This window comes from Elephantulus edwardii, unplaced genomic scaffold (assembly GCF_000299155.1).
Source record: "Elephantulus edwardii isolate Elephantulus edwardi_28Jun2011 unplaced genomic scaffold, EleEdw1.0 scaffold00203, whole genome shotgun sequence".
Lineage (NCBI taxonomy): Eukaryota > Metazoa > Chordata > Mammalia > Macroscelidea > Macroscelididae > Elephantulus > Elephantulus edwardii.
The window spans coordinates 1,944,082-1,968,058 of record NW_006399953.1 but is presented as its reverse complement, the minus strand read 5'-3'; the positions used below and the strand labels follow the sequence as shown (position 1 = coordinate 1,968,058).

The 23,977-nt window shown below is 39.3% G+C and overlaps 1 protein-coding gene across 1 annotated transcript in view; it reads left to right on the top strand.

Annotated features, from left to right (window-relative positions):
• FAT3 (FAT atypical cadherin 3) overlaps positions 1 to 23,977 on the top strand; it is a 779,036-nt gene that overhangs the window by 324,674 nt on the left and 430,385 nt on the right. The window lies entirely within an intron of this gene.

Sequence of the window (23,977 nt, the reverse complement as noted above, 5' to 3'; positions counted from 1 at the left end):
ATCAAACAGTTGCACTTGGTAATGGAAAATAGAGATCGAAATGGCTCCTTACCAGGAACAATGGAGCGCCACAGTCAAGGTGAAAAAGAGGATTTTACCAAAGAGTGAGGAAGCATATACATTTTAATTATTTGAAAGTCTTTGATTTGTGGATGTGTGAGATAACTCTGAAGTGGGAGATTTCTTTAGGGACCACCTCATTTTCTAAACATGCAGGACAGTGTTTTCCATAGGTAGAAAAAGTGTCAGGGGAGGGGGACGGAAAGTCTGATTGGGAAATGCAGTCATTATCTCAGTTGGAGGGCAGTAGTTTGCCTGGAGCTCTGTGTTGAATAGCCTATGGAATTTACTTAGATTATTTGAGCTAGAGAATCATAATTTAAAATGATACCCCTTTGCATTTAGGGAGAACTTTCCTTTCAGTAATTTTTAACTCAACAAATACCTTAGGTATTTTCCTGTGAGAAGAGGTAGAGTGGGAAACCAACAAAAAAAAATTATAATATCAGTCATTGGAAATGAAGTTACTGGGAGAGTATTTTGTAGATTTTTGATCTATAGCCCATCTTCTGTCCTTCTGATGTGGATCTTCTATAAAAATGAGGGTTTAGGACTAGATGTGATAATGAGTTTCATTTACAATGTTTCAAATACTGGCAACTAGAAATTTAATTTTGTGCTCACCCTCTAATTTTGCACTGCCTGTCATCAGCATTCTTCTTAGTTAAAAACAATAATTCGATCGAATTAATTCATGTCTTAAAATAGTTGTTTCATCAGTGATATATTTTTCAGCACTATAGCAAGGAGCAAAATGATGAACCTCTATAAATAAGCATTATAGTTATCCCTGAAAATATTCTGTTCCAAGGTGGTAGACACTGTTCTAAACGCTGTAAATATGCAATCACATTAATCCTTACAGCAGTTCTGAAAGAGTTGTTTTATAGGTGAGAAAAAAATGCAGGTTTAGAAGTAAAGGAAAATAAATTGTCCAAATGTCCACAGCTTATAATTATGGAGCAGATTTGAGATTCAAAACCAAGAAGTTTGATTCCAAAGCCAATGCTCTTACTTCTTGGTACCTCTTCATTTTTTGTCCTTCTTTCCATTAAATTCACTGTGACTATAATAATAATCAAAACAGTTTGCCTTCTTTGTTTATTTTCTTCCATCTTAATAAAAAATAAGAGAGCTCAAGTGAACAAGAGAGCTGCTCAGGGTCAGATCAAGTTTCTGAGAATTGTGACCAAGAAGCTGGAGAGAGGAAGATTCTGAGAGGAGTGCTGGCTGGAAGGGCCAGTGGATCAATGACATACTGACCGAGGTATTGAGCAAATAAGCCAATGTATAATGGAAGCCAATTTCTCTCCGTCAGAGAAGGGTGTTCAGGTAGAAAAAGGGGGAAATGAGGATCATTCCTGTGATGTTGGACAAAAATTAGAGATATTGATGTGAACTCATGTTTTCACAATGTGGTTAGTGTAGGAATAAAATGGAAAGGAGGAGGTATATATCTTAGAGGTTGTAACTCTCAGGAATGTTAAGGTTGTGAGCAGACAAGGAAGGACTGAAGAGTATCTGCTTGATTAGTAAAGACTAAAGAAATATGATTGTGTATTATTAAGATAACTCATTTCTGTCGAGTAAGAACTAGCTCAGAGCTTACCTCCAGTAGATTTTCTGAGAGTATAGATCTCAGGGGTGAGATTATCCCAGTTTCTTCCATGGAGTCAGTGGTGGATTTGAACTGCCACACAGGAACCACCCTTGGTTAGCAGTGCATCTTCCTGCTCTATCGTGTGCCAACCTCGCTGTCTCAAACACACCATTCCCACCACTCCACTCACAGAATCGATCCATCTCACCTTGAGGGTCTTCCTCTCCTGTGCCGTCCCTCCACTCTCCCAAACATGATGTCCCTCTCCAAGGACCAGTCCCTCCTTGCAACATGCCCAAAGTATGTCAGATGAAGCTTCAGAATCCTTGACCCCAAGGGGCATACTAACCTGTTTGTTCTCCTAGCAGTCTACAGCATATTCAACACTTTTCTCCAGCACCATAGCTCAAAGGCATCAATTTTCTTTCTATAATCCCTACTCACTGTCCAACTCTCTGATGAATAGCATATAATTGCAAAGACTATAGCCTGGATCAGGCACACTTTAGTCTCCATCCTGACACCATTGCTCTTCAGTACTCTGGAGAGGTCCCTCACAGCTGACTTTCCCAATGCAGTTTGTCTCCTGATTTCTGGTTGCTGTTACCAACAGTGTTGACTGTGGAACCAAGCAAACTAAAACTGTTAACTATCTCAATCTCTTCGCCATCCATACTGATACTGCCAATTGGCCCAGTGGTGAAAATCTTTGTTTTCCTGACGTTGATCCTTATTTGAGGCTTCAGTCATCGACCTTCTGCAGCAAGTGCTTCAGATCCTCCTCAGTTTCAGCAAGCAGGGCTGTGTCATCTGCATAACACAGGTTGATGATGACTCTTCCACCAATCCTGATATCACATTCATCCCCGTACAGCCCAGTGACTTTTTAAATGTCATTTTTTTATTGAGAAAGGTGGTTGTATTTGAATAAGTATCTCTATATGAAGGTATATGAGAATTACTTCTAGTATTCTTAAAACTTTTTTGAAATTATCTTGAAACTTTCTTGAAAAATTTTGAAATTATCTTTTTAAATGTGAAAAAAAAATAGCAAAAATGAATAACACTAATGACCTGAAAATACTTGTTACTCTCTTAATTCTTTGTCAGTAAATTTAAAATTTTGGAATTTTTCCAAATCCCCAGAATGAAGGATTATTAAACTTGGCTAATCATGGAGTAAAACGAGTCTGTTAATTGCAAATAATGAGCCTGAATAATGGCAATATTTTTATACACTTTCTTTTGGGAACATTTGATTCACTGAAATACCATGTTTTAAGAATTGGGCTGCATTTCAGCAAGCTCTTTCCCTGAATTGCTTTTGTAAAATCATGTTTCTGAATAGTATTAACTGGAGACCTTTTTAGAACACAGGTTCCAGATAATTAAGGGAAAGACGCTTTCATCACTTTATGCCAGAGAAAAGGTAGTGATGAAATGTATTAAGGGACTCAGATACCCTAATAGTATACATTTTGCCTGTAATAGCATTTCTGAGAATCTTCATACAGCTAATTTTCCTCTCTTTACTTCACATTCTATTTCTAGATACGGACAAACATCAATATGATAGCTTTCTAAGGAATTTTAAAAAATTCTGTTAACTCAGTCCCGATTTTATCATTATCTTCAATTAAAATAAATTCAATAAACTCCATTTTAAGATCCTTAAGGCAAGGGGCTTTTTTGTAAAAAGTGGGAGTATTTAATTATAGTCAATTGCCTGTGGTTTCATTTCACTAGCGTGGAATCCTGTAGCAGGATGTTATTGTTAGGCGCCATCTAGTTGCCTCTGATTCTGTCAGAAGGAAACGCTGACAGTTCTGTGCTGTCTCACCATTCTTGCTATGCTCGGTCCATTGTTGGAGCTACTATGCCAGCCCATCTTGTAGGGGATCTTCTTTTCTATGACCCTTTGCTTTTTCCAAGCATGGTTTCATTTTTCAGGCAGTACCCTCTCCAGACTGCATTCCCGAAGTATGTTAAAGGAAACTTTTAAGATCCTTGCTTCTAAAGAGCATTCTGGCGGCACTTCTCCCAAGGTAGCCTGCTTGCTCTTTTTTTACAGTTTTATGGTACGTTCAGTATTTCTTGCCAATTCCCTACTTTGAGCACATCAGTTTTTCTTCCATTTTCTTTATTCATTGTACAGGTTTTGTTCATACATAAGGTGATTAAAAATGCCATGGCTTAGGTCAGGCATACCCTAGTCTATTAAAAAAAAAATAAGCAAAACAAACAAACCGGCTCTTTGCCACTGAGGCATAAAATGCTCTTTACTGAACCTCCAGGGGTTCTTTGGAGGCTGTAAAGCACACAGTTGTCCACAGAGCCTTGGATGGAGTCACACTGCCAGAGTGGCTCTGCTTTTGATCTACAGTCACAACTTCCTACAAAACACTTCCTACAATTACACCACAAAACGCTGTATTTGCAAGTTCTGGCACTTATGCCTTCATGCCACTTAACTTCCTTGCATTTTAGGAATATATGTTCAGTGGGGTTTTTTGGTTTGTTTGTTTGGTTGGTTTTTGTTTTGTTTTTGTGGACCATTGAGTTGGAACTGACTCATAATTGACCTTCCAGTGAGTTTTTAGGGATGGTAAATCTCATGGGAGGAGACTGCCCATTTTTCTCCCATGGAGCATCTGGTGGATTTGAACCATGATTTTTTAGGTTGGCAGTACAACTCCTTACCACTAAGCCATCATAACTCCTTATACTTTTAATGTAACTGTGTACTGAAGAGTCAAAACTGACCCATAGCTGGCCCTTTGGCGGGTTTTCAGAGACAATCAATGGGAGGAGATTGCCCATCCTTCCCCACTGAGCAACTGATGGCCTAGAACCCTGTGCCTTTGGGATTGCAGCGTAGCTTCTTGCCACTAGGCCACCTTCAATAGGAACAAAAATGTCTACATTCTGGTTTCAATTCTTTTGTGGACTTGTTGTTGTTGTGTATCATAGAGTCAGAACCGAACCATAGCAGGCCCTCCAGCAGGTTTTCAGAGGTAGTTAATTGCATGGGAGGAGAATGCCCATCCTTCTCCTGCAGAGCAGCCGGTGGCCTCAAACCACGTACCTTTGGGATTGCAGTGTAACTTCTTACCACTACGCCATCAGAGAAACCAAATATTAACAAGGAACAAATTTATTGATTTTTCTTCAACACTAAAATTGTAATCAGGTTTGCCACCAACTCTGCAGATCCCCTTTTGCTCAAAGTCAGCTGTATATCCTACACACATTCTCACGTTGAGCTTCCAAATGAACCTTTCCAGGTCTTTACGTATTTGAGCTTCCACTTTGAGCATGACCATATGGGCCCCAGAATCTCCAAGCTCTGACCTTTCCCAATAGATTTACACTCTGAGCTCGAATAATGTGCATATTTCCAACAATGCTCTGTGTTTTCTACTCCTGGAACCACAACATTCCTAGTATTAGCTTCCATTTCTAGGCCTTTTTAATGCCATTTTGGAATGATGTGTACATTGTCTCGTTTGGTTCTTTGCAATAAGATACTGATCCAGATGAAATGTTGTCTTTCCCCAGTAACGTTTTAGGGTGTGGTACATCCACTAAATCCAGTTAAACATGTGACAGAATGTACTACTGTTATTGGCAGTGACCTCATTGATTAAGTACAGGCTGACCCTCTTGACAACTTCTTACTGATTTTACTTCCGGAAGGATTAGTTCCAATGTTTCTCATGCAGTTGAGGTAAAGGAAGCTTAGAATAATAGTCCTGCTCTGGAACACTCTGCTCCACTGACGTTAATTAAGAAAGTATTTTACAGAGGGAAATAGGTATCTAATCTCTAGTAAATGGGAAAGGGTAAAAACTTGTTAAAGGCCAATCAGCAAGTCACTGGTGGCCACCAGATGGGGTGAAAAGAAGTCAACTCTTTTTCTTGTAGAAGCTATCTCAAGAGGATGATCACACCTGAGCTGAAGATCCACCGAAGAGGACAGAGAATGTGCAGCATATGTTCTACAAAATAGGACTATCACAGTCTTCTCTAAATTCATGAGAGGTTCAGTTCAGTCGCTCTCCAGGAGTTTTTCAGGATATTAATATTAGAAAGTTAACGAAGTGTTACAGTAACTGGGACAAAAATTTAGCTGGAGTAACAAAACGCATGGCTGTTCAGTCCATTTTGACTCACAATAATCCAGTAAGCCAGACTAGAACTATTTCCTAGGGTTTCTAAGTTTGTGAATCTGTGGGAACACACTTTCACAGCTTGGTCTGACACAGAAGCTGACGGGTTCAAACTGATCAGCTATAGGTTGGCAATTGAACACTCACACCATTGAGCCATCAGTCTTCCATAATGGTGTCTTCCACTCAGGGTTGAAGCAGAGAAATAACATTTTTCATAGCATAAAGCACCCTGAAATAAAGAAGATAGAGAGGGTTTTTGTTTTTGCTTGCTTGTTTGTTTGGTTTTGGTTTTGTCTGTGAAATAGCAAATCTGAGATGACGGTAGAATTTGATAAGGCAGTTCTGTTCTGTAGGATCAGTGGAGGATGAGGTCTTTCCATGTTAGCACCCCCCCCCATCTTCTATAATGAAGTCTTCCACTCGGAGTTGAAACAGAGACATAACATTCTTCAGTTGTAGTTCACTATAAAGAGAAAGAAGGGAACTCCGGAGATAGGACTCAGCCTCAAGTTTACATGGCCATATCTAGCTCTGAAGTCATGTATACGATTTATAATTGAGTGGTCACAGTTTTCCACTAATGTTAAATAAAGCCAAGCAGATATTGTTATCTTTACAAAAGCAATCTCTACCAAAGATTAATTTGCTTATAAGGCATTTCTCTTTCACAAATGAAAGTGTTTTGCTTTTGTTTTTCAAAATGGCCAGCACTTGTAGGCATTCAAGACAGAGGTGTTGAATAAATTGATTCTGGTATGAAGGAATATGGCCAGTTCTAATGTACGCTGCCAACCAGAAGCATGCTGGTAAAATCCACCTGCTGCTTCGTGGGAGAAAGATGGCCAATGTTTTCCCATACTACTTGTAGCCTCTGAAAACCTGCTGGAGGGTCAGTTATGAGTCAGTTCTGATGTAATGACACATAACAGTAACAATACACGTGCCCCAAGTTCTGTTTGCCCACAGGTAAACATGCACTATCTAGGAAAAACTTGTTCTTCCTGATTTAATCCTGTTGCTTACTTGAGACTAAAAGTACTCATTTACTCAGCAAGCCACCTTGTATCATATTTGCATTACTTGGATAAATTTTACTTCTTGAATGAGCTTTGGAGCTTTCCTTCTCTCTCTTCATAGCCACACTATTTCCCCTCAGATCTCAGTAACAGAGATATGACATGTATAACTGAAGCCTAATTGAGGCTATTTATATTGTGAGACTGCTGTCCTCTTCTGTATCAAGCACCGTTTGTCATAAAAAGGATGTTTAAATATAGGAAATCAATCTTGTACCAACAGAAAGCTCATGGAAAACCAGCCTGCTTATATCAAGTCAATATAAGTGGATGTCTGAATGTTTTTATTTAGTCAAAATGGAACAAAGTCATATTTTCATAGATTATTTAATTTGAGACAAACTTGTCTTTCTTATGGAATTTCATCTTTTTCATGTTTTATTTTTGTGCTATTTAGCATCAATTTAAAATAAACATTCTTCAAACAACTTCTATTATTCAAGTCTTGCATATGTTGCAAGTACTTTATAGGTGAAGGATGACACATAACAATTTATTTTGGTCAAGGGAACTTACTCAGAAGGAAATTGAAGCATTAGTAACATACTATAGGAGTATAGGAGAGGGGAATTTTCATTAAAAATAAGAAGGTCTTAGTAAACCTTTCATCAAGCATTTGACCTTGGTCTTTAATATTTACATGCACACATATAAAAAAAAGGGTGTTCTTAGAATGGACAAGAGCTCAGGTCAAGATGGGATGTTTGGAAACTTCGTATTAGGGAGTTTAGAGGGAGCTAAGGAGAAAGAGTTAGGTAACTGGCAGAAATCAGTTGGTGACTGGGAGGAGGGAAGCATGTGAGAAGTTATATAAAAGGAGAGGATAAAGTTCCCCAAAATATAATTTCCCATTATAAAACTTAGTTTTTAATTACTTGTTGCTACTTTTGCTGTCAAAGTTTTTATAATTTATCTTTATTTGCTTTTAGTTTGCTTACAAGATTCATATACTTTTCCCCCACACACACACTCTTTCATTCACATTGTCATAAGGTTTTAAAGGTCAGTTATTCCACAGCTGAAAGGCCAGTCATGTTTCTTAGTCTCTGTAAGTCTGGAAGCTTTGCTGAAACCTTTCTGCCATGGGTGCTCCTGCTGGTATTTGAAACACTCATGCCATAGCTTCCAGCATCACAACAATATCACTCCACTACAGCAAACTGACAGACAAGTACTGTATCCATAAGAGAAAACTAAAAATCAAACAAGCATACAAATAGTAAGCTAACATGCATTCTATAAAAAAGAGAATATGAACTGTCTGACCTGACATAACATATCTGCCAATCTATCAGATTGGGGTTAGGGTGCCCAGTCAGGTCAAAGTTTCTGTTCCTCTAGGTAGTGATCACAGCCTCTAAATGTGAGCTGGATTATGGATTACACCTCTTCGCTGGTCTTCAGTGAGTGGAAGGTATGTCAATGGATGAAGCATCAAGCCAGGAGCAGAGCCCATCCATGGAAGGCTAAAAGAACAAACAAGTCTGTCCTGGATGAAGTGCAACCAGGGTGCTCCTTTATGTCAAGAATGGTGACATTTTTATCTCACATACTTTGGGCAGGTTGTCAGGAGAGGCCAGTCTTTAGAAAAAGACATCATTCTGGGAAAGGTGGAGGGACAGAGAAAGGGAGGATGACCTTCAACACAATGTATTGACACAGTGACTGTACTGATGGAATGGGGCATGCATGGGAGATTGTGCAGGTAGTGCAAAATAGGACAAGGTTCATATCGTTGTTCATAATGTTGATATTAGTCATAGTGAACTCAATGACACCTACCAATGACTTTTGTTATACTTACAGATGTTGTTGTTGTTGTTATTGATTGCCGTTGAATTGAGCATGACTCATAGCAACCCTAAGAACAAAAGACCTGAAGGCTTTCTATAACTATTATAATTTATCAAAGTTCATAGAGTTTCTAGAGGCATGTTGTTTAGGAAGTGGATGTCACTAGCTGGCTGCATATAAAAAGATTAAAGAAAAGAGTCTTGGAAATCACTTGTCCTTCAGTCACTTCCAACTGATGGCAGTCCTGTGTGCATCAGAGCAGAACTGTGCTCCATGGCATTTTCAGTGACTGTTCTTCAAAGCATATTCCTAGGCCTTTCTTCTGGGGCATTTTTGGAGGAACAGCACTCAGATTGCCAAGTTTTTGTTCTCAATCAATCACATTTAGCCATTTGCTTCTCCCAGGGAGTCTCTCTTAAAACTCTAAAACCAAGCTCAAAACTCATTATTGCAGTTAAGTTGGAACCAACTGATAGTTGACCCTTGAGCAGTTTTCTGAGGACCTTGCCCATCTTTCTCCCACTAGTATTTGTATATAGGTCAGTCTTCTGTGTCTTAGAGTTAATGCTTACTTTGGCCAGGTGTAGATGCTTCAATAAGCAAAAGCATATGTGTTGACTTGTTATTGCTATTGTTGTTGATTGCCATCGAGTCGAGCACAAGTCATAGCAACCCTATGAGTAAAAGACCTGAAGCCTTTCTATAACTATCATCATTTCTCAAAGTTCATAGAGTTTCCAGAGGCATGTTCTTTAGATACTGCTCTAAGAAGTATAAAAATGAAATGGCATAATAGATATTTGGTTTGGCCAGTCTCCTTTCCCTTCCCTTGTCATTGATAACAGTTCTTCCCTCTGTGTCAGTTGAGCTAGCTTTTGACACTAAGCTGTTATGAGGGGATTGGGCCAGAAATTGGGAAAGGTTTGGACAAATCTTTTTTCCCACTGACCAGGTCTACGTAGGCTGACCTTTATGGATTTTTCGAAATTAAAATCAAAAGAAAGAACTCTAATGGTTAGGTTTATCATGGCATTTCTGAAATGTGAATTCAAGTACATCACTCTTTGGAAGAATTCTATTATGAAGTCAAATGTAAATGTACCTGCACTAGGAAAAAAACAATAAAACTCATTTGAAGTACTTATGATGGTTTTAGAAATGTTGCTTTGGCGACCTCATATCCTGTTAGGTTGAAGCTTAATATCCTGCATCTCTGAAATAAGAACCAAAATAGTTTATGTTGCCTAATGGGCTCCTATGCCATAAATAGGCTTTTACGTTCTGTTGGTTTCCATAGTCCAAGCTATATGTGTATATAGGACTATACAAAAGGAACATTCTGGGCAAAGTTATGGAAAAATTCAGGAACACTGTAGAATGTATTTCTAAACAATAGTAACAGACACATAGCACATTAGACATTCATCGCTAATTACAGCACTCTTGCATTCCTTATTTCACCTACAGTGTTATCTTCGCAGCAATTTTATGTCTAATGCCTTTTCTTTATTGCAGACACTAGAAGAAATACCACACGTCAATTTTTACCGAACTACAAGTATACCAGATATTTTACAAAGCTCATGACAGGAGCTTAAAATATTTTTACTCCTAAAAAGGCAAAAGAATTTTATCATTTTAGCTGCAGGCACAATAGCAAGCATCCAGCTTTCGACACATGAATTGTTGTTGCAAGAGAAAAAAATGAACAATTTCTGTCTCCATTTCTGTAGACCTGTCTTGTTTCAGCCATAGTTAAGTTGAAACAATGTGCTATCTGGTAATTTATCCAGTATTCGTTTTTAGACTTTTGGGAACACAGGGTATAAAATAAATCAGATTCTGCTCTATAGTCCTGGTTCTTATGGTCCAAAGAATATTTATCATTTTTAAGCTTGTGAAGTCACTAACTCCTTTTGTAAACAACAGTGTTGTTCATAATAGATCATGAATCTTCTCATTTTACTTTAATTAGCCACTCAACAAATGTCTATGAGTGTGAGTGTGTACAGGGTAAAAGGCTCTGAGCGAGATTTTGCCAACCTCTGGGCCTGCTGGTAGCTGAACAACAGCTACTGAATGGTACCAGCTAACAATCAGGTATGCACATATTCTCGACTTTCTCAAAGGATAACCAACCTAAACCTTACTGTTTTGTTGTTATATACAAGCAAAATACTGCTGGCAATCATTAAAAAATGACTAGAACAGTACAGAGATAGGGAACTGCCAGAAGTTCAAGCAGGATTTAGAAGAGCCTGTGGCACCAAGGATATCATTGCTGATGTCAGATGGATTCTGGATGAAAGTAAAGAATACCAGAAGAATGTCTATTTATACTTTATTGACTATGAAAAGACATTTGACAGTGTGAACATTACAAGGTATGGCTAACATTGAAAAGAATGTGAATCCCAGAGCACTTAATTATGCTTATGTGAAATCTATACCTAAACCAAGAGGCTCTTGTGCGAATAGAGCAAGGGAAAACTATGTGATTTAAAATTAAGAAGAGAGTACATCAGGGTTGTATTCTCTCTTCATGCCTATTTAATATGTATACTAAGCAAATTATTCAGGAAGCTAGAATCTATGAAGAAGAATGTGGCATCAAGATTAAGGAATACTGACCAGTAACTTGTGTTATGCAGATGACACAATTTTGCTTGATGAAAGTGAGGAGGACTTGAAACACTTCTTTCAGAAGATCAAAGAATACAGCCTTCAGTCTAGATTGCATCTCAGTGTCAAAAAAACAAAAATTCTTACCACTGGGCCTATAAGAAACATCATGATAGATGGAGAAAAGATTAAAACTATCCACAGCTTCATCCTACTTGGATCCACAATTAACACTTTCGGTACCAGAAGTCCAGAAATTAGGATATGTATTAACACTGCAGAAGTCCTAAGTTAGGGACTTCTCCAAATTATTGAGGAGTAATGATGTCAGTTTGAGGACTAAGGTGTATCTGATTCAACCCGTAGTCTTTCTGGTCACTTGCTATGCACTTGAGAGCTGGACAGTGAATAAGGATGACAGAAAAAGAATTGATACCTTTAAGCTATGGTACTGGAGAAAAGCACCAAACATCTCATGGATGGCCAAAAGAACAAACAAATATATCTTGGAAAGGGGACATCCTGAGTGCTCTTTGGTGGCAAAGATGATGAGGCTTCATCTCACTTACTTTGGGCATGTTTCTAGGAGGGAATATTCCTCGGAAAAGGACATGATACTCAGAAAGACAAAGGAGAGCTTGCAAAGGGATAAAGACCCTCAACCAGGTGGGTTGACACAGTGACTACTGCAATAGGCTCTAGTGTGTAAAGAAGTGTGAGGATAGGTTCAGGTTTGTTGTTCATAGTGTCACTATGAGTTGTGCTTGACTCAATGGCATCTAACAACAACAACTATCAAGTCAGAACTGACCCACAGTTGGCCCTCTAGCAACTTTTCAGAGACAGTCAGTCACACGAGAGGAGATTGCCCATCTTTCCCCTCCAGAGTAGCTGGTGGATTTAAACCCCGTGTCCTCAGGTTGGCAGTGCAGCTTCTTATTACTAGGCCACCAGAGCTCTCTAACATAAGCTTATAGACTAAGAATCTACAATAAAGACCCACTTGCATAATACAGCATTCTTTCTCAAACCTTCACTTGAAGTGAAGCTCACTCAGGATGGTGGATGGATTCAGATTCACTTTATTTGCTAGTTTCTTTAGGAACATATCCTATTTTATTATTTGATTTCTTGAGTAACTGAGGAAAACCTATTGACCCAAAAATGATAGTTAGGCATGAGAGTTTTTATAATAAAGTATTGGTTCATGCATTTCTACATTGGGCTGTCACAAATCTCCCATTCTTAGAAGGAGCCCAGGGTGGTCCTGGGAAGCAAGGAAGATGAACTTCTTATCATATGCATTGAGCCTGCTATCAGGAGGAGACAGTTCTTGGAAAGGTAGAGTGTCCAAGGGAGAGAAGAAGCTCCTTACCAAGGTGAATCGGCACAGTGACTATAACAATGGGCTTAAGAACAATTGTGGGATAATGCTACATTGGGCACAGTTTCTGTCTTGTGTACGTAGGGTTGCTGTGAGTTGGACTTGACTCACCTTACAACAACATTAACAGGAACAGGAGGAGTACAAGTTCTGTCACCCCTCACTCTAGAAGGAAAATGAAGCCAAAGCAGGTTCAAAGAGCTGCCACAGGGGTGAGCTGCAGGAACTTAAGGATGCCAGTCATTTGACGTACATGTCCGCATTATACTCTTCTGAAACATGAAGCCATTTCCACCTTCAAAGACAGAAGTCAGGAATCTGTACTAATTCCCTCAGCACTCTTTGTCACCTTCTTATTTATTTAGTGTACCTGACTTTTATGGAGCCCATCTTTTCAACATGTCATCTGTGTCAAGCAGGCACTGTGCTGGGCTCAGTGGTGACATGGTGAACAACACTGCTTCCAATCTCTTACCACTTGAAGTTTATGTATTATTTATAAATCAGAACCTCTTGGACCACGCATTGCCTCAACATCATGGTTTTAAGTAGTACCCCTGGTTGTTTTAATCTGGTCCACCCTTCCTTTGACTGTTGCTGCCAAAGTCCATGATGGTATGCTTCAGGACACTTTCTATTTTGGTAGTGCTTCTAAATGGGCATGAGGTAGCTTGTTTACATGAAGAAAAATATATAGTAGGGCTAGCCTAAAATAAAACACAGTGTTATAAAGAGCATGCATATTACAGAGCTCATTCATCTGCCTGGTTCCTCTGGAACTAGAAATTAGAATAATCTTGATGTCCACGTGTACATCACATAACCATTGGGATTTCTTTAATTTTCACTGTCTCCTTTTCCTTTATAAGATGAAAGCTTCTCTTTGGCAAAACTAGTGGAGTTGGACTGGGATGCGAACCTGCTGGGTGAGTGTGGCTCCAGAGCCCTGTGATTCCAGTAGATGGTGGAAACGGGATATCAGGAAGCAAGTGTCAAGGGACCGATGTCCCCTCCACAGGCCCCTCTGCTTCCCTGCCTGTGAGTCCTCTTAATTTCACCTTAGATTGCATTTCTGAGAAAGCAGGAATCTCTTCAGCTGAGTGCTAGGATGTGGGAAACTGTGAACAAAAGGGTTTTATATATTTCCTGACAGGCTTTTAACAGGCTGTGGTTATAAGGGGAGAGAAATGCATTCGGTCCAAAACACAAATTGCTTTTCTTCATAAACACTACCATGGTACTTCCTGGCCCAGGATTTCCCTAGTTGTTGAATTTGGTCTTTCTTTTGTTGGCTTCTGAACTAAGAAAGGAAAGAACAAGACCTTTGTAACCCAAATAATGAAGCAATAATTAAGCCCTCATAAAGGCAAGCTTATTCCCACATCTTATTCCAAGGTGCAGGGCATACTTACTAAGAAGCCATTTTAAGTGTTGATTGTTAGCATATCAGGCACACTGAATAACTATAAATAAATATGACCTCATTCATACAAAGCTTTACCTGCAAGATTGACATCTTATCATGGACATGTCTGTGTTTACAGTAAGTCTATGGTACCGAATCCCCAGACTAGAATCCTCACGCACATTGGCATGCTCTCATTCTCCCCGAGGCAGAGAAGGCTGATTGACACACTCACCTGCTCTTCACTAGCCCAGAACAAGAGATGACATTAGGCAGTGTTTGAACGTGTGGCTCAGGAGGGACTATGAGGATTGGGACAGCAAAGAGCTGGTTGGTGTGAGGAAGCTTATGAAAAGTCATGTTTTCTGGATGGAGCTTAGCCCCTTTTGTGGTACAAAATACAGTATGTTGTTACACACATTAAATGCATCTCCCTTCTCAGACTTCTTGGATATTCATTTGAGATGGGTAAAAGGTTTTATGACATCATTCCCATTGAGTGACCTACAAAAAGTGTCCTCCCTGCAAACTTTACTTTCTCAGGAATACCAGAAACAGCTCCAGAATTTCCATGTAGGATGGGTTTCGGGGAACAATCTGTTTAGAAGGAACGCCAACAACTTGTCATTGCTCTACATTTGCAGTGTTTTATTTAGGCTGCATTACATTCAAGGTTGCTCATGAGGCAGACAAAGGTATTATCATTCTTTGGTGCAATCTGAAAATGAAATGCCCTAGTTGGAGGCCAACACCCACTCTTTCTCTGATAAGGCAGTTGTCTTGTTTTTTACCACCAAGCTCAACATTTTTCTCTATTTGTTAAATCTGATGCCATGTTTTTGATATCCAGTTATTGGATGAACATTCTCTCCTTGCCAGTTCTCTATGGTCATATGTATAAAAAACAAACAAACCCAGAAAAACCTCAACAGCCTTCCCAGACTTCCTTTTTGTCAGGTGTACAGACTATTGCAATGCCATCAGTAGCAGACGCTTTGCCACTAGAAGCAGATGCTTTGTTCTCCACATCAAAACCACCTGAGTGCTCATGAGCTTGATTGTTGTTACTCTTCCCAAGTGCTATTGTGTGTTATTATCACATTGGAGCCAGCTCATAACAGCATTGCATAAAATTGAACAAAATATTACCTGGTCTTGGTGCCATTTTCAAAATCGTTGCGAGCTGACCTTACATTACTAACATTTTATTATTTTCTTCTTCCATGTTCTACTCCTTAAACGGCCAACCTTGATATTTGCTGTGACCTTTATTCCATTTGCTACCTATTTGACTCCTTTATCATCTCTTTGGATATTGTTTCTCTCTCTCTTGTCCTTTTTAGCCCTTTCCACAAAGCACACTAGTTTATGCTAAGTTGATTCAGAGTCATGGTGACTTCATGTGTGAGAATAGGAATGTATTTCATTAAGTTTCCAATATTTTGGGAGCAAATAATGAGAGATTTCTTCCAGGATACCTCTAGGTAGACTTGAACCACTATCCTTTCAGTTAAAGCTGAGCACGTTGGTTCTTTGTCTTGGGAGCATACAGGACATGAGAGTGTCCAAGTAAACTTCTACCCATTTCATAAAGGGGAACTGTCCCCATCAATAATATCCATAGCAAAAAATAGATAGCTGCTCTGTCAGACACACCACCTCCCATGTTCCAATACCTCCTTCTACCAATCATTCGGGTCTAATATTTGTTAGTGACTCACAGACTTTACTCATAGCTGTAGGGGTGAATAAGTAAATAAATTGGAGAGTGGTTTAGTCCAGCAATCCAAAGCCAGATTAACAGCAAAACACAATTTCTCAATTAGTTAAAGTCAGGTCAGTTCAGTAGCACAAATCCAAATCACCCAGCAAGTTATAAGTTATAACAGCAGTTATAAGCTAGCTTCTCCTTCAGTCATCTGGCAAACCAGCAAAAACTTTAAATGTGCACTTTATTTCAGGGCTTGTCTGGTTGCTTCTTGCCACTGTTTCTTCATATAGTCTTTCCATCACCATCATCATGGTCTCACCACCTGGCTCACTCTGGTCTTCCTGTCACCAGGGTCTTGTTCCTATCTCTGTCAAATTTTTCTGTTCACTGTGGGAAGCATTCTCTGTTTCTTATCCTTGTCTCACAGCTCTTGATGATTTGCAAAGCCTGTCTGCAGTTAGGGTACCTAAAGACTAATAGGGGCTAACAAAATAGCTAGAAAAGCCAACTCTTAAGCTAAAACCACACATCCTCATCAGCACTCCATCACTTCTTAAACCATCGCAATAATATTTCTCCAATGTCCTTCATCTTCCCATGTATTCTAATGGTTTAAATTTTTTTTCCTGAATTAGCTTACTTTCTAAGCATTTATCTGATGTCATATATAACTTGGACACTTATAGATAATATTCTAGTTTAAAATTACTGTGCAGAGATATATTGTATAGTTGCATAAACAGAATGACTGAAAAACTTTAGTTGTTGTTATTGTATGTGCCTTAGAGTCAGAATCGACTTGCAGCTTACCATCTAGCAGTTTTCAAAGGCAGTAAACTATATAGGAGGAGATTATCCATCTTTCTTCCACAGACGAGCTAGTGAATTCTGGCCATGTACCTTTGGACGGGTGCAATTCTTTTACCACTGGCCTAGTGGTAAGAAGTTGTGCTGCATTTCCAAAGAAATGCAGTTCAAATCCACTAACTGCTACATGGGAGAAGCATGAGTAGTCTCCTCCTGTGCAATTAAGTGCCTCTGAAAATGTGCTGGAGAGTCAGCTATTACTCAGTTCCAACCTCAGTGGCATGCAACAGCAACATACCATCAGAGCTTCTCCACCTTATCTGATGTTGTTGTCTGCTGTTGAGTCAGAACTGACACATAGCTGACCCTCCCACAGGTTTTCAGAGGTGGTAAATTGCATAAGAGGAGATTGTTCATCCTTCTCCCACAGAGCAGCTGGTGGATTCAACCGCATGCCTTTGGGATTGCAATGCAGGTCATTACCACTAGGGCAGCAGAGCTTTCTAATTATCCATAAAATATTTTCAAAGTAAATTAGTATCCCCCTGTGATGTTAGCCCAAAGTTGGCTTATTTTAGCCATTACTTTGACCCCATCTGATCTCCAACTACCTTAACTGTGGACACATGTTCTTGAAAATCCACATGGTCGTGCTAATCATCAACAGCTGGAGTAGCTACATAAAGAGAGCACTGTCCACACTAGAGGGTGTGTGAGAACACCAACACAAGAGCAGTAGCATGACTGTGTTTTGAGCTTCCTGCTGCTTGCAGCCTGGCCCATTACCTACCAGTTTCCATAAAAAACAACAACAACAAACCCAAACACAGCCTGCATACCTATGGTCATGTGAGTCACTCCCCTGAGGGGTCTGAAGGACCTTCTAGCAAATCTTCAAATCTACAGGCCACAGAGGAATTGGAACTGAGACACAGATGGGGTTGTTAATAGAAGAAATCTAATAAAGCTAAAGGAGGTGGTTTGAGAGTTAAATGCTTAGCTGCTATTTGAAAAGTTCGTGGCTTGACCTACTCAGGGATTATTCCCAAGAAGATTCTGAAAACACACTTATATCAGCGAGTCAGTTCTGACCCATACTGACCCTACTGGGCAGAATGAAACCATCTCTTGAAACTTCTAAAGCTGTGCCCTTTATGGAAGCAGACTGTCATATCCATCTCCCTTAGAGGAGCTAGTCGATACAAACACCTCACATTTAGGTTTGTAACACCAAACACTTAACTACTGCACCACTAAGGCTCTTTCTGTAAAGCTTACATCCTAGTACACCTACGTGGCAATTTTGCTCTGTTATGTAGGATTATTACAAATCAAAATTGGCTCAGTGACATCTAAAAATAACCACAACCAAATAATATACACTTCCTCATCTTTGCCATTAAATTATATATAGTATTATCCCATTCTTCAAGGAGCTCTGGTGGCCTAGAGGCAATGAATTATGCTGTCAACCCAAATGGACATGGTTTGAATCTGCCAGTCACTCAGTGACAGAAGGATGAGCAGTCAGCTCGCATGTTATTTGTTGTCTCTGAAAACCCAGTGGAGGATCAGCTATAGGTTGGTCCCGTCTTGATGGTACACAACAATAGTCTCCTTCTATCACTGAGAAAACGAAGACTTAGTAGTTTAACTTCTCATTCTCACATAAATGAGGCAGAGGGAGGATTTAAACTTCAATCTCTCTGGCTCCAGCCCAGCATCACTCACTTCTTCATTACACATGTCACAGGAGCCCTTTCATAGAGACAAAATCCTTGGCTTTTAGACACCCTTCAAACTATATTTCTCCAAGAATTCTACCTTAGCTGATTATTTGCCTAGAGAGCAGGGATAAAAGCTCTAGCATACTCCTTTCCTGCCTGGGATACTGCCAAAAATATTGACTCAAAGTATTTTCTAAAAATATTTTGTGGCTTTTCTTCTGCAGAGGCTTAAATTATATATTATTGATAATAGGATACAAAACTAAATGACCCAGGGATGCATGACTCGCCACAAGTTTATAACCAAGTTCAGCATGCCAGATAAATCGGAATCAAAATAAGAAAAGCCTTTGGGAAAAAGTTTGAAATATTAAAGTAGAAAAATGGATTGGGTATTATAATAAATATAAATTTATTTATTAAATATAAATATTTAATAGAAATATTAAAGTAGAAAAATGGATCTGTAACTCATGGGAATACATATGGTCTAATTCATTTAAAAGTTCAGTATTTTATTTTTATTTCCCCAAAATTCCCATTTCATATTTTGTTTTTTTCTAAAGAAGCTGATACTTGGAGGGTTTGTTTGGTTTTTTTCAGTCTTTCTTAAGGAATCTGATGGCACAAAAATTAATTGATCAAACAGGACCTCATACTGTAGAGCCTCTCTGAATGTTTAATTTCTAAATTGTTTTATTGTGTTTGAGTTAGTTTTCTGAGCAAATTAATTTTTTATTCAATAAGTAATACATGTGCTGTTTTGTGAAGGGGACAGACCTATATTGTCACAACACTGACACTCTTTCTTCTCCTTCTCTGTATTTCTCATTTCCATTTGCCTTTTTTTCCTATTTCTTTCTATCCCCAACCTTTTCCCCAGGATAAATGATGTCATTTTATCTAATATGGTTGATTTTTCTGAGAAGTGTGCTCCCCTTGGTATTACTGATCATCTTATTTGTCTATCTTTCATTTGACTGGAAGTTGAATCGCAGAGGAGTGATTTCAGTTCTGGACGTGGAAGATAACTAAGAACCATTGTCTTGGGACTTCCACCAGTCTCTTGTTTGAGAAGTCATGGTTTTTCTGAATCCCCACCTGATCTTTGCTATTCTGGACTCCTTATAGATATCAACTGTGTAATGAGGTATGTAGTATTTGACTCTTGATAGCCATGTAATGTTTTCACTGTGTTTTGAGGGTGTCATTTGAGCTTCACACACATGTGTGAAGGAGATAAGGTTTCAACTCGAACTTGAATGATGAGACAAATAGAGGCAAGGGAATAGCTGAGAGACAGAATCCTGGAAAGGGAACACAAGTAGGCCTTGAGGCTGGAGTAAACTTGGCAACTTCAAGGAATAGGGAGGCCACCAATACAGAAGCGTGAGGGAGGGTGAGGTTGTCACTAGAGATCCTGGACAGATCACCCACTAAGAAAGGCAAGCACAGGCTTATTTATGCTTACCCGTCTGCCATAAACAAGTTCACATGTTTTTTCCCCACATTAGAGGAAATTCTCATGTTGGTGAACAGCATGTAAATGTGTTAAGCACATATAAACCTGTGCTTACTTTCCTTACCAGGTAGTAAGCCTCTTTCAGATTTCTGAAATGAATATTATCCCTGATAATGAATTCAGAAAGATGCTTGAATTCTATAGGATAGCGCCACAGGGCCAGCAGAGATAGATAGCTAAAAGCCAAATCACTGATATGGTGAAAAAAATGTACAACTGTCCACTAAAATTAGTTAGTAAACACAAGTAAACCCATACTAACTCATTACTGAGTGATTCTACACTGTCATGGAGGGAGGCATGGCTGGGACACTGGTGTTTAGATTTTATTCTTAGTTGGTTTTTGTTTTTGTTTGGTTTTTTTTTATCTAAGTTGGGTTTTTTTTTCTGAAGCAAGAGGAAGATTATAAGGGAGGAGTGATGTGAACTGTTTTTAGAGTTGGAAATAAATGTAGACTAAAAGTCAAAATTACAAAAATGGCCAACCTTACGGTTCTGACTGAGACTGGTGGACCCCAGGGCTATGATCTATAACCACCCTTTGAGCCTGAGACTGAACTCACCCTGTGGCATAACTTGAGAGATCTCTGAGGTGACTAATAACATCAGCCCTTAGAAAAAGAACCAAATATGCTCACAAAAGGCAGCATTCTACCCAAAGATTAAATTCTGAAAGTAGGAAGCTAGAGGATGGAAGAATAAATAGAAATAACAACCACAGAGAGATAGTGGGAAGATTGATAATACATTGTTAGAATGTTAATCAACATTATAGAAGAAAATGTGTATGAACAGTTGAATGGAATACAAATCTGCTCTGTAAACTTTCACCCAAAGCACTAAAAAACACTGTTTGTAAAAAGGCTTGTACTGATAAGGAGATAAACTTTAGAACAAAACAATAAAATTTATATTATTTTTAAAGTAACTTTGCTGCTGTGGGGGGACAGGGGCTGGGGCGTGTGTGTGTGTGTGTGTGTGTGTGTGTGTGTGTTGAGGGTGGAGCTGAGAAGCATAAAGGCAGTCAAAAACATTCCCAACAAAGACATCTTCATATAACAACGCAAAACAAATATCAGAGTGCAAGGGATGTATGTGTGTTGTGGGATGGTAGTCTGAATAGGAGGAAGGATTTAGGATGGGATGGATGAACCATGACTGCAGGCAGTACCATAGATTTACAGGATCATAAATTTGGATCTATTATATTCAAAATACACTTCAGTAACTGAGAATACCATGCCTCTTTTTAGTCTTCTACAAGAACTTATCATTGGTTTCCTGCAGTTCCAAGAACTAATTGCCTCTGTTCACGTAAAAGTTCTCATAAAAGAACAGTGTGCCCAGTTCCCCATTACAATAGTGGCAGCACCCTGGGGAATCTGAGGTCTGCAAGACTTGATTCCAGCCAGGCGTTTAACCTCCTCCCATTGTAAGAAAGATAATAGTTGACATTTATTGAGTTCTTGCTGTGTGCAAGGCACAAATTCTGTATTATCTTTCTAAGTTCTCATATTCCTAGGAAGTAGGTACTATTTTATTGCAATTTGGTAGATACAGAAGAGTGGATCAGCCTTATACAGAAGGACCCAGCTAATAAGAGATGAAACTCAGAGTTAAACTCCGATAGTGTCAATTCAAACTCCATGCTACTAACTACTCCTGTGGCCTCCTCACTGGGTGCGAAGTATCATAATTTCCTAAAGATGCAACACAGAAATACCACAGAGTGAGTAGCTTTAAAAAACAACAATTTATTGTCTTGCAGATGTGAAAGCTAATGGTCCAAAGCAGGCTCTAGGAAGAGGTTTTCCACAGCCCCAGGAGTCCCTGACCTCTGTTTCCCCTCTTTATATCTTTGTGTCTATTCTGCTTGCTCTTATAAAATTATCAAATCAGAAGTGATTTGATTTAGGACCCCCCCCCCCATGCTCTGTTAGGACCTTGTTGGAGTACTATGCAACACTGACCATAACTTGTCATGATCCACAGTCACATGTCTTTATATAGTCAAAAAAGCATAAGCCTCCTGGTGTTCTTTAGTCTCAGCCAGGATCCATCTGGCATTTGCAATGATATCCCTGGTGCCACAATCTCTTCTAAATCCTGCTTGAATTTCTGGCAGTTCCCTGTCTACTATTCTAGCCATTTTTTATTATCTTCAGCAGTATTTTGCTTGCATGTTATAGTATTGATATTGTTTCACAGTTTCCAATTTCTGTTGGATCCACCTTTCTTGGAAATGGGAACAAATATGGATCTCTTCCAATCTGTTCGCCAGACAGCTATCCTCCAAATTTTCTGGCATAGACTGGTGAGCACATCCAGGGTTGCATTTGTTAAGACAATTCAAATGGTTTCTCTTCCCTGTGGTCTTTTTTGCCAGTACCTTCAATGCAGCTTCCACTTCTTCCTTCATTGCTATTGTCTCCTGCTCACATGGTACTTACTGAAATTTTTCAGTTTAAGGGCAGTGCTTTTTGGTATAGTGATTCTGTGTATTCCCCCCCATCTTCTTTTGAAATATTACCCAATATATTGCCCAACTTTCAATACTGTTTTTCAGTTCTCTCAGCTTGAGAAATGCAGAGCAAGCTCTTCCCTTTTTGTTCTCCAATTCCAGATCCCTATACATTCCATTAGTGTTTTGCTTTGTCTTCTTGAGCTACCCTTTGAAATCTGTTAGGCTTTTTAAATTCAGCATGTTTCCCCTTTGTTTTGGCTTCTTGACACTGTAGTGTAATTTTTAGAGTCGTTTCTGACATCCATTTCAATTTTTCTTTCACCCCTGTCTTTATAATGACCTTTGACTTTCTTCATGGATGATATCCTTAATATCATCCCACAACTCATCTTGTCTGTTATTATTGGTGTTCAATGCTTCAAACCTATTCTTTTTTTTATGGTGAGAAAAATTTATATTTAGAATTAGCCTGCTGGACTCAGTTTAGATGACTCCAATTTTGTTGGCAACATCCAAAGCATCATATTCAGGAGCAATTCGAACATAGGCCTTCTTCTCTCCATCAGGCCTAATCAAAGTGTTGACCTTGGCCACATCTATGTCATAGAGCTTCTTTACAGCTTGTTTAATTTGGTGCTTGTTGGCCTTGACATCCACAATGAACACAAGTGTGTTTTTATCTTCTATCTTCTTCATAGCTGACTCAGTGGTCAGGGGAAATTTAATGATAGCATAGTAGTCAAGCTTGTTTCTCCTGGGGGCTCTCTCCCAGGGGTATTTGGGCTGCCTTCAGAGTCTCAGCTTGTTAGGCCCCCGGCAGGTGGGTGACGTCTGGATCTTCTCTTTTTTTTTTTGGCTGTGGATGCCCTTCCGGACTGCCTTCTTGGCCTTTCAAGCCTTTGCTTTGGCTTCAGTTTTGGGAGGGGCAGGGGCTTCCTTCTTTACTTTTGGCACCATCTTCGTAGAAAGGCCAAACATATTCTTAAGGTAATCTTGAAATTCAAATGGAATAGATTCAAGATTATATCTTGGTTCTTGTGGAATTATTGTCATTCTTTTTAGCCTCAATTTGAACTTGCGCATGAGTGATTGGTAGTCTTGCCCACAGTCTCCCCTTGACTTAGTTTTGATTGCTGATACAGAGCTTCCTTCCACAGATATAGTCAGTCAGATTTCTATGCAGCCCATCGGATGGGGTACATATATAATTTGCAAATACTTAAGGTGTGCCTAATTCAGGCCACGATCTTTCTGATAACTTGCTATTCATCTGAAAGCTGAACCATTAATAAGGATGACAGAAGAAGAATTGATGCCTTTAAGTTGTGGTGTTGGATAAGAATGCTGAACATCCCATGAACTGCCAAAAAAACCGGGTGCAGCAAGAGTGCTCTTTGGAGGCAAGGATGAAATGATGAGGCTTTATCTCACTTTGGTCACATTGCTAAGAAGGGCTATTTTTTTTTTTAGAGGAATGTGATGCTCGGAAATGTGGAAGGTCAGTGAAGGAGAGAAAGACCCTTTACCAGGTTGATTGACACAGTGACTTCCACAATAGGCGCTATGTGTCAGGAAGCGTGAGGATGGCACAGGATAGGACAAGGTTCAGATGAGTGTTCATAGGGTCACTGTG